Genomic DNA, 14801 nt, shown 5'->3' with positions numbered 1-14801 from the left:
CCGTGGAATCACCCACTACGCCGTTATTCGTCTTTCTGTGTGCACCTTGTTGATGGTGCTCGTGTCCGATGACGACGAAGAATTGTGACAGAGCCCTTTGCAGTGGGTGCACGAGATGCTTCCAGTCACCCACTCGTAGCGCAATTAGCAGTGTGTGACGTCAGGCAGTTTTGTTTTCTTTATTCTTGCGCCACGCTATATTACGTAGGTTAACGTGATTCCTATAGCTCGACGTGACAGCTGTGCAGTGTCATTTTGCAAACGAGTTTCACGTACCAACGTGGCTATATGTGTTAAGATACTGGACTGCCACGCAGAGGGCCCACATTCAGGTCTCATTAGATCCTGGATTTTTTTCCCCCTCGTCTATCGGTTACGCCGACGCCAATGGCGACGCCACCCAACGCAAAAAAGCAGCGTTGAGCAGCGTTCCTACGAACTGCGCTCTGAAAAAAAAAAATGCGGGTTGATCTCGAAAGCAGCACTGTCGCTTTAACAAAAGCTACCGTATTGGATCACATACTACCAGAACGGGGGTCATCGGCAGGGAAATGCAAAAGGCGCACTTGCCCCCCACCTCCCACCCCCAACTATACACTTGCGCTCCACCACCTGTCCTAGGTCATTCCAGCGACGCAGGCGGCGCCATGTAGCCGTGCTCCGAAGCTGTCACACGGTGATAAAACTGCGACGCAGTTCGGTGTCTCATCGAGAGATCGTCTTTTGACCTTCCACGATATAACAAATCACTACCGCCTACAGCGCACTATATACCCCCCCCCCCCCCCCTTACACCATAGAGCTTCGCGCTACCATGAAATACTATGGCGCCAGTTACAGACGCGTACGTTTCCTACCCCATATTTTCGCCATCTTATACACCCTGAGATATACCGCTCCCCTTTGTGCATTTTTTTGTCAACAAAGAGCTAACCTAGACCATATCATGTGGGGGTGTACTCGAAACCTACCACCCAATCCTCTACACATTGATAGTAAAGAGCAGTGGGAGGCTGCTATGTGCAGCTCGGCGCCCAAGGTCCAGCACCAGATCTTGGATTGGGCCAAGAGGGTAGCGGAGACCTACGCTGGGTAGGCTCCTCTGACACTTTACCACCGCACCTTTCCCTCTCGGGATAAATAAAGTTTTTCTCCTCCTCCTCCTCAGTAGTCATGAGCCAATGAACGCGTCTTCACGCTCTGCGACACTCGAGGCATCACCGTCTCCGTCCGCCATTTCGACATTCCGCTGCACCGCCTATAGTCGCTGGAATGATCGAATACAGTGACACGGATTTGCAGCCCTCACGTAAAAAATCATGCCGACACTCATGAGTATATGAGTGCTCCTAATCACGCGCTAACACCGGATTGCGGTGGCTATAATAAACGGAAAACGTTAGCTAATCCAGGTTATCCGCTATACCCTACAAAAATACATAAACTTTTTTTTCCCAATTCAGAAGTGCACGACACGCGGCTATCGGGCGATGCAAGAACGACGTTATACATTTTCACTTCCGTCACCTCTTCAAGAAGCTTCGTGGCTTCAGAAAAAAAAAAAGGACCCACTTGGCGAGCAACACTGCCGAGAGAGGCGCGGGTGACCCCCCCCCCCCCCCTCCCCACGAGTTCCCAGGCCAGGGCCACGAATAATCCTCGTCACGGAAGAGGCTCGGGCACGGTCTGTCAACGTCGCACACTCGCAGTCCCTTCTCTGCCCTCCCCCTTTACAACCCCCCCTCGTTTCTACCCCCCTTTTTTTCTTTCTTTTTAAAGAACAAGATCGATTCGAGCTGTGCACGGACGGACGGCTGTGCAAGGGCCGCACGTCACTTCGATGAATGTCTGCACCACCTTGACACACGTTGAATCTTTAATGTAGAAGTGACGTACATATTTTAAAACTCTCTCTCGCTTACTCTCTGCGTTAAACGAAAGCGAAGCTGTTTGAAAGCCCTCAACGGCACACCAAACGAATTGCCACGCGATTATTTTTTTCTTCTTCACCATACACATTTTTTTTCTCACAGTATGGCAGCAGTGTTTCCGTAAGACTATAATAAGGAAAAAAAAAATAGTGATTCGTTCATGATAGCTGCGTTACACGGGACGAGATTATGTACAAACGCTCAGTGTGACGCGCCTGCTTGGTTTCTTCCAGTGAGTCTCGCTCGTTCCACGCATTGAACGTGCATATACACATACACATACGTCATCATAACGTCGCCTTCACGTGAGCGTCTCGCGAAATCTGCAGCGGCCGGGGTCACCACGCGACGAGGCTCCCGAAAGGAAGCAATTTCTCGTGCCGCGACCTTGTCAGCCACTCGCCGTCGACGCATCTACCCCCCCCCCCCCCCCTTTATGCTCCCATCCATCGGGCAATCCCCGGGCCAAATCAAACCATTGCGTACCGCCGTTGTCGCCAAGCTGCAACCCCGGGCCGCCATGCGCAACCGCCAGGCATACGAACACCAGAGAGAGAGAGAGAGATACGAGAGAAAGATGCTTAAAGGGGTACTATATGGAGTTGGAACAATTTTTCGCGTATAAGTACAATTTCACAATTCGCGAAGGCACATCCCCCTTACCACGACACGACGTTTGGTAAGCAAAAGAGAGAGAGAGAGAGAGAGAGAGAGAGAGAGAGAGAGATAAAGATGCAAGGAAAGGCAGGGAGGTTAACCAGACGCACGTCCGGTTTGCTACCCTGCACTGGGGAAGGGATGAAGGGGGGAAAAGAGGTTGTAGATAGATAAGAAGGTACACACAATCACGAGCACACTCGGGGGAGCACACACAAAACACGAAGAGGAAATGCGGGTGGAGACGCCACCATGAATTACATGACGTCATAGATTTTGAAAAAGTCTACGTAGCTTCTAATCAATAAAAATGCAACACATCGTCATCTGCGGGTGCCCTATAGAAGTCGAAGTTTCAGAGAATTTCATCGAGCCAATGTCCCAAAAATACGAAAAAAATACATTTCGAAGTTTCCGACGTCACGCGCGGAGATTTCGGCACCAAATATATATATAAAAAATGAAAAGTCAACCTTGATTTTCTCCGCTAAAAATGAACGTATTATAGTGAAACATATGACATTAGAGAGTTCTCCGAGTGCAGTTTGCCATTCTAAACAAAATTTTTGTTTCTATTAAGCGTTTGTATAATTTCGCCCCCGCCCCACCCACACCACCACTATTTATCATCCCCGGTCTACAGCACTATTACCGAAATCATTAATTGATTTGTGGGGTTTAACGTCCCAAAACCACCATATGATTATGAGAGACCCCGTAGTGGAGGGCTCCGGAAATTTCGACCACCTGGGGTTCTTTGACGTGCACCCAAATCTGAGCACACGGGCCTACACCATTTCTACAGCACTACTGTCGAAATCTGTGAGCTATAAGAGCTTCGCTCAAATTGATAGTCCCGTGCGCTTGCCAGCGGATGTTTGGATCTGCACAAGTAAGCCGTTGGTGGTGTTACAATCCACTCAACACTATTGAGAGTGTACGGCTTCCAACCGGAAGCCATGTATTGTAACTCTATATGCTCAAGTACGCCACGCTCGACACACCTTTGACAGTTTTATTTCGTGCTTTCCACACCCGTCAAAGCACCAAAACCCGTATATATACGCGACGGCTGCAAATCGTCTCGCAGTTCACCGGAGACGTCTGTATATATACACACCTAAATAGCAGCTGCTGGCACGGCGTTCCCACTGATCCCCGACGAGATTTCCCCGCTCCTAATCCGCGGCCGATCAAGAGCTCGGCGTTAATCGCTGCGTCTGCAGGAACAGCACCGAGACGAGCTGACGTCGTACGACGGCGTCATTTATATATATACTGCACCGAAGCCTCGACGCGTACGGCTCACTTGACGTCGTCTATGTCGTGTCTCTATATACGGTATACGGCGCACTGCTGCACTCATAATCAGGTGCCGGATAAAGTACCAGATATATCCCGGAAACAAGACATTAATTTCGCCCAGTTCTCTGGCTGTATAGCCAGAATAAGTCCGGAACTTGAATAAATACGTATGGTGTGGGTAAACGGTGTACAGTATAGGCAAAATCTTTAAGAATCGTACAGTGAACGACAGTTTTTTTTTTTTAACCTTTGCCACACGATTGAATTAACTTGCAAAAAGGGTGAGGACAAGTGCATTCCCACAAAGCACATGTCCACAAAACGATTTCCTTTGTAATTTCGTCCCACCGTATGGCGCTAACTCATCATATGGCGATAAGATAGGTCCCGACACATACGCGCACCACAGTGCAGGTTCTGCGTCACTAGAACAGCCACCCTGTACCACATGGTATGAGAATGCCCACACAATCCACCTCTACAACCCAGAGCAGAGCACAACACTGTAGGGTGGGAGGCAGCCCTGTTCAGCTCTGATCTGAAGAACCAAGAGGCCTTCGTGAGACGAGCCAGGACAACGGCCCGTGCCAATGGAATCCCGGACTAAGGATCCCACTCACCGACATTCCTTCCTTGATCGCAAATAAACGTTTTATTCTCTCTCTCTCTCTCTCTCTCTCTGAGTTAATGTTTTGGCCTGCTGTATACAGTTGACAAGCTTGACTTAAAAATTTCGCAGCATGGCCTGGGCTGGCGTGACTGATGTCAGCCGCGAAGCGCTGGACGCTCTTGCCGTGGTAATAATACCTCTGTATATGCTTGTATGCCGGCATGCAGCGGCAACACCTCAGCAACAGAATTCAAGGCTAAGTGGCACTCGCGTCAATCAAACCGTTTCAGTACACGCTGTTGACGTCTGTATACATTCGGTTTGTGGCCTTCGAGCACTTACAAGCGCTCTACCGTATTGAGTCACGTGCTATCAAAATCGTTCGATGTCAACGAGGTTGACTAGCTTCTCTTGCTGGCCAAATATGCCTAAAGGAAGCCGATGCTGGCCAAATGGCCGCAAATGTTGGTGTATACGCCAAACGACAGCCCTAAATAATGACGAGTAACGAGAGTATATAACATACGACGCTTCAAATTAATACAAAGACACATTTTTAGGTCAGTTTCATTTGCCCTACATCAACGTGGTGATAATGCAAGACGAACTAGTAATGCTCAGCAGTGAGTCTATTCTTTACTACACTGTTGTAGGACGGTCGGTATGCTATATATAGTTGTGATCGGCCTCCATGTCTTGGCACCGCTTGGACGCGAGGTACGGTTTCGGCTAGATGTACCACAATTTGTTCCGGCTTTGCAGCGCTCCCTCAGGCGTCCAGAATCAGGCGACAACACAACAGTCGTACCGCGCATTCTTCGGGGCCGTCGGCTCGCCTCGCAAAAAAAAAACCCTTTGGACATGCCCCGACCGACGGATTGCCTATAGAAAGGGGCCATTTTCAGTCTGAGCTGTGGTCCCCTCGGCGCTGCTTGGTTCGTCAAAGTACACTCGAAACATATTGAGTCGATCTAGCGTCTGGGATCCGTTTTCGGGGACGTTTCCCACGTTACTTGGTGCTTTGACGTCTTAATTTCCTGCCAACCGCGGCCTCCCTGGCACCGATACGACCACATCGATGAGCCAACTCTGCGCGTATAGGACTCCACGTCATCACACTGTGCTGTGTCGGGCCGTATAATTAATACTCTTTATTTGGCATCTGTCAAAAAAAAAAAAAAACAGTTACATGTAAGCGGATGTTTGCATGTAACTCGCTTTGCGTTTGGTGCCACGCGTCTCCCTCGCCGTATAGGACGAACTGGGCGCGCCCTTTTCCCTATTTCCTAGGTGGAGAGGGAGGCGGTGATTGATGATTGATTGATTTGTGGGGTTTAACGTCCCAAAACCACGATATGATTATGAGAGACGCCGTAGTGGAGGGCTCCAGAAATTTCGACCACCTGGGATTCTTCAACGTGCACCCAAATCTGAGCACACGGGCCTATACAACATTTCCGCCTCCATCGGAAATGCAGCCGCCGCAGCCGGGATTTGATCCCGCAACCTGCGGGTCAGCAGACGAGTACCTTAGCCACTAGACCACCGCGGCGGGGCAGAGGGAGGCGGTGTTTGACATTTCCTCTTCGGGGGCGGAGATGAAGACAATTTTATTGGAGTGTCTCCAGAGAATCGTGGTTAAGTGCCACGCTTTAAAACGCGAGCGCAAAACGCACCGAGGATGCTGTAGTATCGCGCCACCTTCAACATGTTTATTCTATAAATGAGCTCCTCCGCTCGTCTTCGCCCTGAGACTTGGATGCCTCCGCAGTCCCGAACAAAATTTTCCCCCAGTCATCACAATCTATACCAGGGACGTCAGATTACGAGCGCCAATAAAAAAAAAAAAAACGCTACCGCATCGGGGGTGCACGTGCCGCTATATATATAGCTATAGCAATACTTTATACAGACGCCCAACGGGCGCAGCCATCGAAACCGACGACGTCTACTATACATGCTCCGTCGAGACGACTTCCGCGCAGCCCCCCCCCTCCCCCCCCCCCCCTAAAACTTGGAGAGCGCCTGCGAATTTTACGCTCCAGCGAAGCGAGTCAAACAAAATCAGAGAGCGGCGGACGCAACAACGCAGTCGACGTGCGAGCCGGTGAGGCCCGTCGACGCGACAGCCCGCGGTGTGCAAAACCCTCTAGCTATAACAAGCGAAGAAGAAGAAGAAGCTTGCAGCACCCTCGTTACGGCATAACCAGCAGCGGCCTCTTCCTGCTGGACCCACGCGACGCAGCAAGGACACACACGGCCAGCCAAGTCCCGGGCATTGGGTCGATAAGGAGCCGAGCGAACGCGGGGTGCTGCAAAGGCCACAGGGGCCCTGGACTGAGGGCTCCACCTTCACCGGAAAAAAGCTATTTGTAATAAAGTTTCGCATTCCATTCCATTCCATTGCCGAGACGGTTGCACCCCCTTCTCCCCACCCCACTTCCCCAAAAAACATCTCTTCCTCCTTCTCGTTAGCTAACGCGCCGGTGTTTACTACTACTGCCATTCGCGCCTTCTGGCGTACGTATGCAGGTGCGAAGCTCACCTTGCCGTCGCGCCGGACCGCTTTTCGCCCAAGTACACAGACTTTAGTGTCGCCCGTTTATTTGAAACGCCGACTAAACAACGTCGGGCAGATGACACCATCGCGGCGCTCTTCTTTTCGTGTGCTGTTTAGTCAAACGACGTTATGCAAATTGCGGCGGCGTCTGTTAGCGTGAGATAACACCTTGTTATCGCTGTTTTTTATCTATGTTAGTTTATTCCGATGCTGTAAAGCAAGTTAACAACTGTCTACAGTACAGCAGACCCTCCCCCATCCCCCCCCCCGAGAGAGATCTTCGAGAATAAAAATGAAGTTGTTTCTCCCCCCCCCCTCTCTCTCTCTCTCTCTCTCTCTCTCTTCGAGAACAACAAAGGCGTCAAAATCGACCTTGGGTGAACAGCCAACGGCTTAGCAGCGACACGGCGTTTCACTGCTTAACACGAGCGCAAAGACGCGGGTTCGATCCCATGCAGGCGGCGGAAGCGAACTCATTTCGGTATTGGCACACACACACACACACACACACAAAAAGGCAATAAACGCCAGCGTTAACCTCATATCTCACTACAAGTTAATCGGCAGTCATCACTCCGAGGTAAAACACAGCGGTGTAACCAGCCCCTCGTGATTTTACAAGCTAATGGAGTGCACTAAAAATCACCGTGCGGCGGCTGCAGCAAATATAAGCGGCTGAAGGCCGTTTAAGAAACATTCACCGGGGACACAAAAATCGAGCAGGACGAGTTCTAAAAAAAAAAAAAAAGAAAACCGTTGCGGAGATACGCAAGGCTATTTAACCACGATACTATAACGAGAAATGCCGTAGTAGACGGCTCCGAAAAAAAAAAAATCGACCATTTGGTATACTCTTTGACGTGCACCTATAAATACAAGTATACGCAGACCTCAAGGTTTCGCCTAAATCGATATGCGGCCGGGATTCGATCCCGCGACCCTTCGGGTCGAAGACAGGTAAACAGGCGGCAAAGAAGAAGTATGCATGACTACGGCTTTTTTTTTTTTCGCTGGAATAAAAAGCAGAATGAGCTCCCTTACCAACAGTACTAGGGTGGCCATTCTAGCCACTCTAAAGGCAGTTCGTCAATGCTCGTGACCTCGCACTTACATTACCATTAAGTGCTACAAATCGACAGTGGACAGTGTAGCAAGGTTTCTCCATTTGGCCTATACAGTTGGATCTACTGATATGGTAGTTTGGGGACGTTAAGCCGCATATATTATTATTATTATTATTATTATTATTATTATTACGATGACATAACTGGACTTCAGTGTCTGTATACTGCGATTAATTATCTCCTTAGGCGTAGTTTCGCGTCGTTTTTATTCTTTATTTAGCCGTAAGACAGAAGACACCCGCGGACTTGTAGGGATGCGTATCTTATTAAATGACGCGTTTTGCGTACGCGTATTTTATAACAGGGGACATCTGGGTTGGAAATTTAGCGCTCCCAGTTCAACGCTTTACGAAAACTATACCCGAAACGAAGGTTCGTGCGCGGTGAAAAACGAAGGTATTATTGATTATTTGTCCTTCCTAGAGAAGATGATGAAGAAGCCATCGAAAAGAACGCGTGAACTCTAAGGAAAGAAGAGAAAGAAGAAAGCGTCCGCCATGAAGCGTTTCTAGCTGCCATGTGTAAATAATGTATGTAATATAGTCTTGTTTGTTCAAATGTCGTGACCAGTTACTTCACAGGTATGTCGAACACGAAAAATACAGATATATCAGAGGGGACTATTCGCAACGCACTTGTGCACGCAGGTCCCCGTCTGGACGTACCTATATGCACGCCATTTCTTGGGCCGGGCATGTAGCGCTAGACAGGATAACCGCTGGTCGTTAAGGGTAACTAACTGGATTCCGTTAAGGGTAACTAACTGGATTCCCAGAGAAGGAAAGCGGGTTAGGGGGAGACAGAAGATTAGGTGGGCAGATGAGATTAAGAAGTTTGCGGGTATAAATTGGCAGCAGCAAGCACAGGACCGGGTTAACTGGCGGAACATGGGAGGGGCCTTTGTCCTGCAGTGGACGTAGTCAGGCTGATGATGATGATGATGATGATGATGATATGCACGCACGCGAGGCGCGAACGTGGCACGTGCGGTACGAACAAAACAGGTCCCCTTCTCCCAAACACATATCCTCTCCCGCGCGTTGCTGTAGAAGAACACCGGGCGGCGACGCATTCGCGGAGAGACGCGAAATAAATAGGTGTTGCTGCACCCTGGATGATGGCACGAGCGTGTATAACTCCGGGTTTCCGCCTGCAGCAGCTTCCGCCGCGTTCGCAGGCTGCTCGGCTTCGAAGTGGATTTGAAATACGAGAGCTGTACGCGCACGTGAACCCCCCGTCGCGTTTATCACTTACTTCCACGCGAGTATGCTACCCTGCACAGAGGGAAGTGGTCGGGAGGGGCAAGGGGGGTATTGAAATAATAGTAGATGGAGAGAGAGAAAGAAAATAAGAGGCACGAAATAAGCAGAGTGACTATACACAGGAGACCATAGCCCATTTAATATTAATATCTGGGGTTTTACATCCCAAAAGCCAAGATATGGTTATGAGAGACGCCGTACTGCAGTTCTCCGAAAATTTCGACCACCTGGTGTTCTTTAACACACCCCGACATTGCTCAGTACACGGGCCTCTGCCATTTCACCTCCACGTGACCTCCACGGCCGGGTTCGAACTCGCGACCTTCGGGTCCAGCAGCCAAGCACCGCGTATAGCCACTGTTCCACCGAGGCGGGCACACCATGGCCCATTTGGAAACGCCCCCGCAATGTCACACACCACGAAAGACACGACTGGACTATGACCGAGTGTGTGCGTGTGTGCTGCTTAATGTGCTGTGTTTATCTCTTTTCCTTCTCTCTCTATATTTCATCTCCCCCTCCCATGCGCAGGGTGGCAAACCGGCTGCCTGTATAGACTGATTAACCTGCCTGCCGTTCTTTCTCCTCCTATGTTCCTTCCCCGCTAAGTCAATTCCTTTTATGTCAATTCCTTTTTCTCGTCCTTCCTTCGTCGAGCACTTATAAGCACTCGTATTATTAGAGCTCGCTATCTGGTATACGTGCATTGTACACATATCCCCCGGAGTCGTGCACAGCTATAGGAAGCCGACCCCGCGGCAGTGTCGTGATGGGCGAGTGCGGCAGCGGCGGCGCGGTCATATTTCAGGTGTATTGCGGCGGATGTGCTCTGGAAGAACCGGGCAGCCAGCCGCCGCAGGATTGAGCAATCGATCATCGATGTTATCGTATAGTCGCTGCACCACCGGAAAAAGAAAAAGCGGGGGGGGGGGGGGGGGGGGGCTCGCGGGATATACGACCGCTGCTAAGCAACGGGAGACGACGCGGCTTAGTCGAAGATAAAGGTATATAGGCGGGCGCACCAAAGAGCGACGATCATTCGTCCCGATCCCCCCCCCCCCCTCCCCCGTTTTTTTGTTTTTTTACATGCTGTTCATGCAAGCCGACAGCGAGCTATAACACCACGAAACAGCCAACGGCGGCCAACGATCACCTCATGGGAACTAATGGGGAGGCGATGGGTTATACGCAGTATCCACATGGTGGTTCCGGGGAAGGTATATGCTCGTATTGTGTAGGGAGTATGTCCCATCCACCAATGTATATTCCTGAAAATTAAAAAAAATATGTGTACAATGCCGTAGCACCTTACAGGTTTGTCTTCTCTCCCTCTTTCACCCTCCGCACCAATGTACATTCCTGAAAATTAAAAAAAAATATATGCGCAGTGCCGTAGCGCCCTACAGGTCCGTCTCCTTCTCTCCCTATTTCAAACCCCGTTGCCAAGCAACGATCTTGCGATGCCACAACCAACGTGCCAAACTGTCAAAGTTGCTCTTCACCTCTCGACACACGTCACATTTACATTTTTTTTTCAATCATGCGGTAAATATATGACGCCGCGGATGCGCAGCGCGGGCAGAACCACGCATGCTCGTGCAAAACAATATTTCAACGGGGTTCAATAATTTGTTTTCTTATTTTCACAAGCGGCTTACCTATACAACGCAACGCCTTGTCATCATCGCGCGATAACCCAGGCCTCAAAAGAACAGACAAAAAAAAACACACAGTGGCGTCTCATCGGCGCTACCACTTTCAAATAGGCGCGATATATTCCATTTTTGTACCACGTTCCAATGTTTTCACAGAACCTCTACCCGCCAACTCTTTTTTCTTCTTTTTACCTCCTCTGCTACTTCGAATCGACACGAAACATTCTATTCCGGCCATTCTCGCGGTATATACCCGTCTCGCAGATAGATCTGCGGTGTAGTCAATATAATTCCACTTCGGCTTTTTCGAGGCTACAATGCGAATCCCGAGCATGCACCAGCATCCCCAGTTCGAACGTCGTTTTCGCCGCACTGCGAGTGGCAACGTGCCAAACTGCGTCAACCAGTTGAAGAGCGCGCTTCATGGCTGTTTCCGAGCCTTCGCGGGGGCCGCTGTGATCGTTTCCTCGTTCGTGGTATATATCCGAACGACGCGGCGCCGGTTATTGTGCCTCATTTCTCGACGCCAACGAATCTGTAGAGCGCTGTCCACATCTTTCATGGCCCTGTTACGAAAAAAGGTGCGCCCAGTTGTTGCGGAGAAAGAGCGGCCCGGGAATCTAAGAGCAGCGCCGGGAAGTGAAGTTTTAATTGATTGATATGTGGGGTTTAACGTCCCAAAACCACTATATGATTATGAGAGACGCCGTAGTGGAGGGCTCCGGAAATTTCGACCACCTGGGGTTCTTTAACGTGCACCCAAATCTGAGCACACGGGCCTACAACATTTCCGCCTCCATCGGAAATGCAGCCGCCGCAGCCGGGATTCGAACCCGCGCCCTGCGGGTCAGCAGCCGAGTACCTTAGCCACTAGACCACCGCGGCGGGGCGAAGTGAAGTTTTAGCCGAGCGCGCGAGTGCACGTGTTTATGTTTCAGTGTATAGGTTACATACGGATCAGTGACAAAACACTCGTACTCAAAGACGTCCGCCGCAGTGGAGCGGTGGTTAGGGGGGTGGTCGGCTACTGATTCGAAGGGTGGCGGGTTCGATCCCCTTCGAGGGGCGGTCACATTTCGATGGAGGCGATATGGCCGTCGCTCGTGTACTGTTCGGCATCAGTGCACATTTAAAAAAAAAACACACCATATAATCGCAATTTCCGGAGCCCTCCACTATACGGCGTCTCTCATATATAATCACGCAAGACCTCAGATATTATTATTATTATTATTATTATTATTATTATTATTATTATTATTATTATACTCAAAGCGGGAAGCCACAATATGTAACTATTGAAAACGGGACACGCAGAAATCATGGCAAAACTGAATTTAATACATTGGCAGGCGATTACCGGATAACGTTGCTGTTGGATAGCGAGACCTCCTGGTATCATTAATTCGCTTCATGGACTTGATTTACGCCCGCTTAGTTTGATTTGTTTCTTTATTCGATCCCCCCTCCTCCTGAGGTCACGTGATCTGCCGGAATAATTCTACCACTACTACTACTACTACCACCACCACCACCACCACCACCACCACGACGGCACAGTGGAGGCAATGACAGATTCTTTGGTGTGCAGTGTGTGTGTGTGTGTGTGTGTGTGAGAGAGAGAGAGAGAGAGAGAGAGAGAGAGAGAGAAGAGGAAGACAAAGAAGACAGTGACACTGTGTCAACATGTCACTGCACTGCACGCTTTTACGTACAGTCTAATAAAAATAAAGAGGCGCCTACTCAGCTCATAATCCGGGTCCTGATTTCGGAAAACGCGCTGCTCCACGACTCGACGCAATAAAGAAACGAGGGGCGGGGAAGGGGGGGAGCAGAAAGTTTGGGAAATTTCGAATAAGTGAAGGCAGGCGTCGTGAATAGAGCGATAACTTAGTAACAGCTCAGAATTCAGTCACCGAGAAAGAAAGAAAGAAAGAAAGAAAGAAAGAAAGAAAGAAAGAAAGAAAGAAAGAAAGGGAACTCGGTGATAGAACTGCATATACGGAACAAAAGAGTAGCGGGAAGAAAAAAAAATGGAAGAAACAAACTGAATTATCGTTTTACCTGGGAGGATACGGCTTTTAATTAAATGTTTCAGAGCCTGCGTTTGAGTGTCGCGGCGGTGACAGTGCGATCCATTAAATATGAACATTTGCAGTATAGCCCATATGTGTATGGCCCGCGAACTTTTCGTCCACGCGGGTGTGAACACACGGACGAAATAAGTCCATACAGAAATGGAAAAAAGCAAGAACGAGAACATTTTCAAGCGATGGGTGTATAGCATGGAATATCACCGATAAGAATTTTCACGCGAGCTGCGTAATACGAGAGCGCGTCATCCAAAACTGCATCATTCGCAGCGAGCGCGCAAAATGGTGAAAAAAAAAAAAAGCAAACACGAGCAGCCCACTTCCGCAGTCGTGTGATCCAATTCCAGTTGAACGCGATCGCATTTACCGCACCAGAACACGGGCGTCTTCCTAACGATGCGCTGGTCGCAAAAGTAATGATAAAAAAAGTATTATCCAGAAAAAACCTGTTATGCAAAATTGCCTCGTGGGAATTCCACTTGCATAGAGCGTTAGCTCGTGCAGCTAATTACGCAGTTAAAAATGGTTTATCGGCTTGACAATAAGCGTTAAGTTGTGCAAACTGTAAGCATGATAACATCATGTGTAATACCAAAAAGCAGCGGCTTTACTTAAACAACAATAAGAAAGAAAGAAGTTTCAGACATACCAGCCGCAGCACATTTCTGCAGTCGTATGATCCGATTTCAGGTGAAAACAAGATCGCATTTACCTCCTTGCATTTTACTCTTATATTTTCCTCTCTCTCTTTCTCTCTCTCTCTCATCCGCATTTCGATTGTCAATGACGCAAGAGTGTCGATAATGTTAGTCGTTTTAATGCGCTCGGTTATTCTGGTTATGCTGTGCGCACCGCAAAATGAACATCACCCAAAGGAGAGCATACAAGGGAGTGGGGGGAGGGGGCAAAGTCAGCCTCGCAGACTGAGATAATAGGGAAGGGAAGAAGGCAAAGTCAGCCCCGTAGACTGATATAATAGGGAGTGGGTGGCGCTGCGACAACCCTTCATCTCCCCTCTCTCTCTAAAGGGGCACCCTCCGGGAGGGGGGGGGGGCGGTGCCACTTCAGCGCACGCCTGTGATAACACCAACTCTAGTGTTCAAGCCGTGCCACACGCACTAACGTCGCCATTCACGAGTGCCGGCTTATACGCCACTGCGTCGACAGTTGGTGACGTCAACTGGTTAATTTAATCAACTGTGTGTGTACGGGACGTGATGTAGTTAGTAACTGGCGCGTTGCTTCCGCTGGGGGCTCGTTCAGTCGATCTGCACTCGTTGTGGCCGTCGTCGATATGCTGATCGATCGATTATACTCGGACGATTAAGAAACAAAAAAATCCCTGTCGCGTATATTCGATTCTTTCGGCTACATCATTGCGAATCACAAAGGTGCGGATTCGATACAGCGGCTAACGGAGGTCGCTTTTATATACGGGGTGAACAGTAAAGACAATGACTATCCCCTATGCTTTTTCCTGGTCTATTTGCCTATTAGACTCGTTTGGTTGTTTCGTGATATCAAACTGCCGTTTTCGAGGCACGCGCTATTAAAACGTGCACTGCTTCGCTAGCAGCGTCTTTTAATTGCGATAAAAAGCAAGC

Source organism: Rhipicephalus microplus, chromosome 6 (assembly GCF_043290135.1).
Source record: "Rhipicephalus microplus isolate Deutch F79 chromosome 6, USDA_Rmic, whole genome shotgun sequence".
Classification (NCBI taxonomy): Eukaryota; Metazoa; Arthropoda; class Arachnida; order Ixodida; family Ixodidae; genus Rhipicephalus; species Rhipicephalus microplus.
This window is presented reverse-complemented; position numbering follows the sequence as displayed.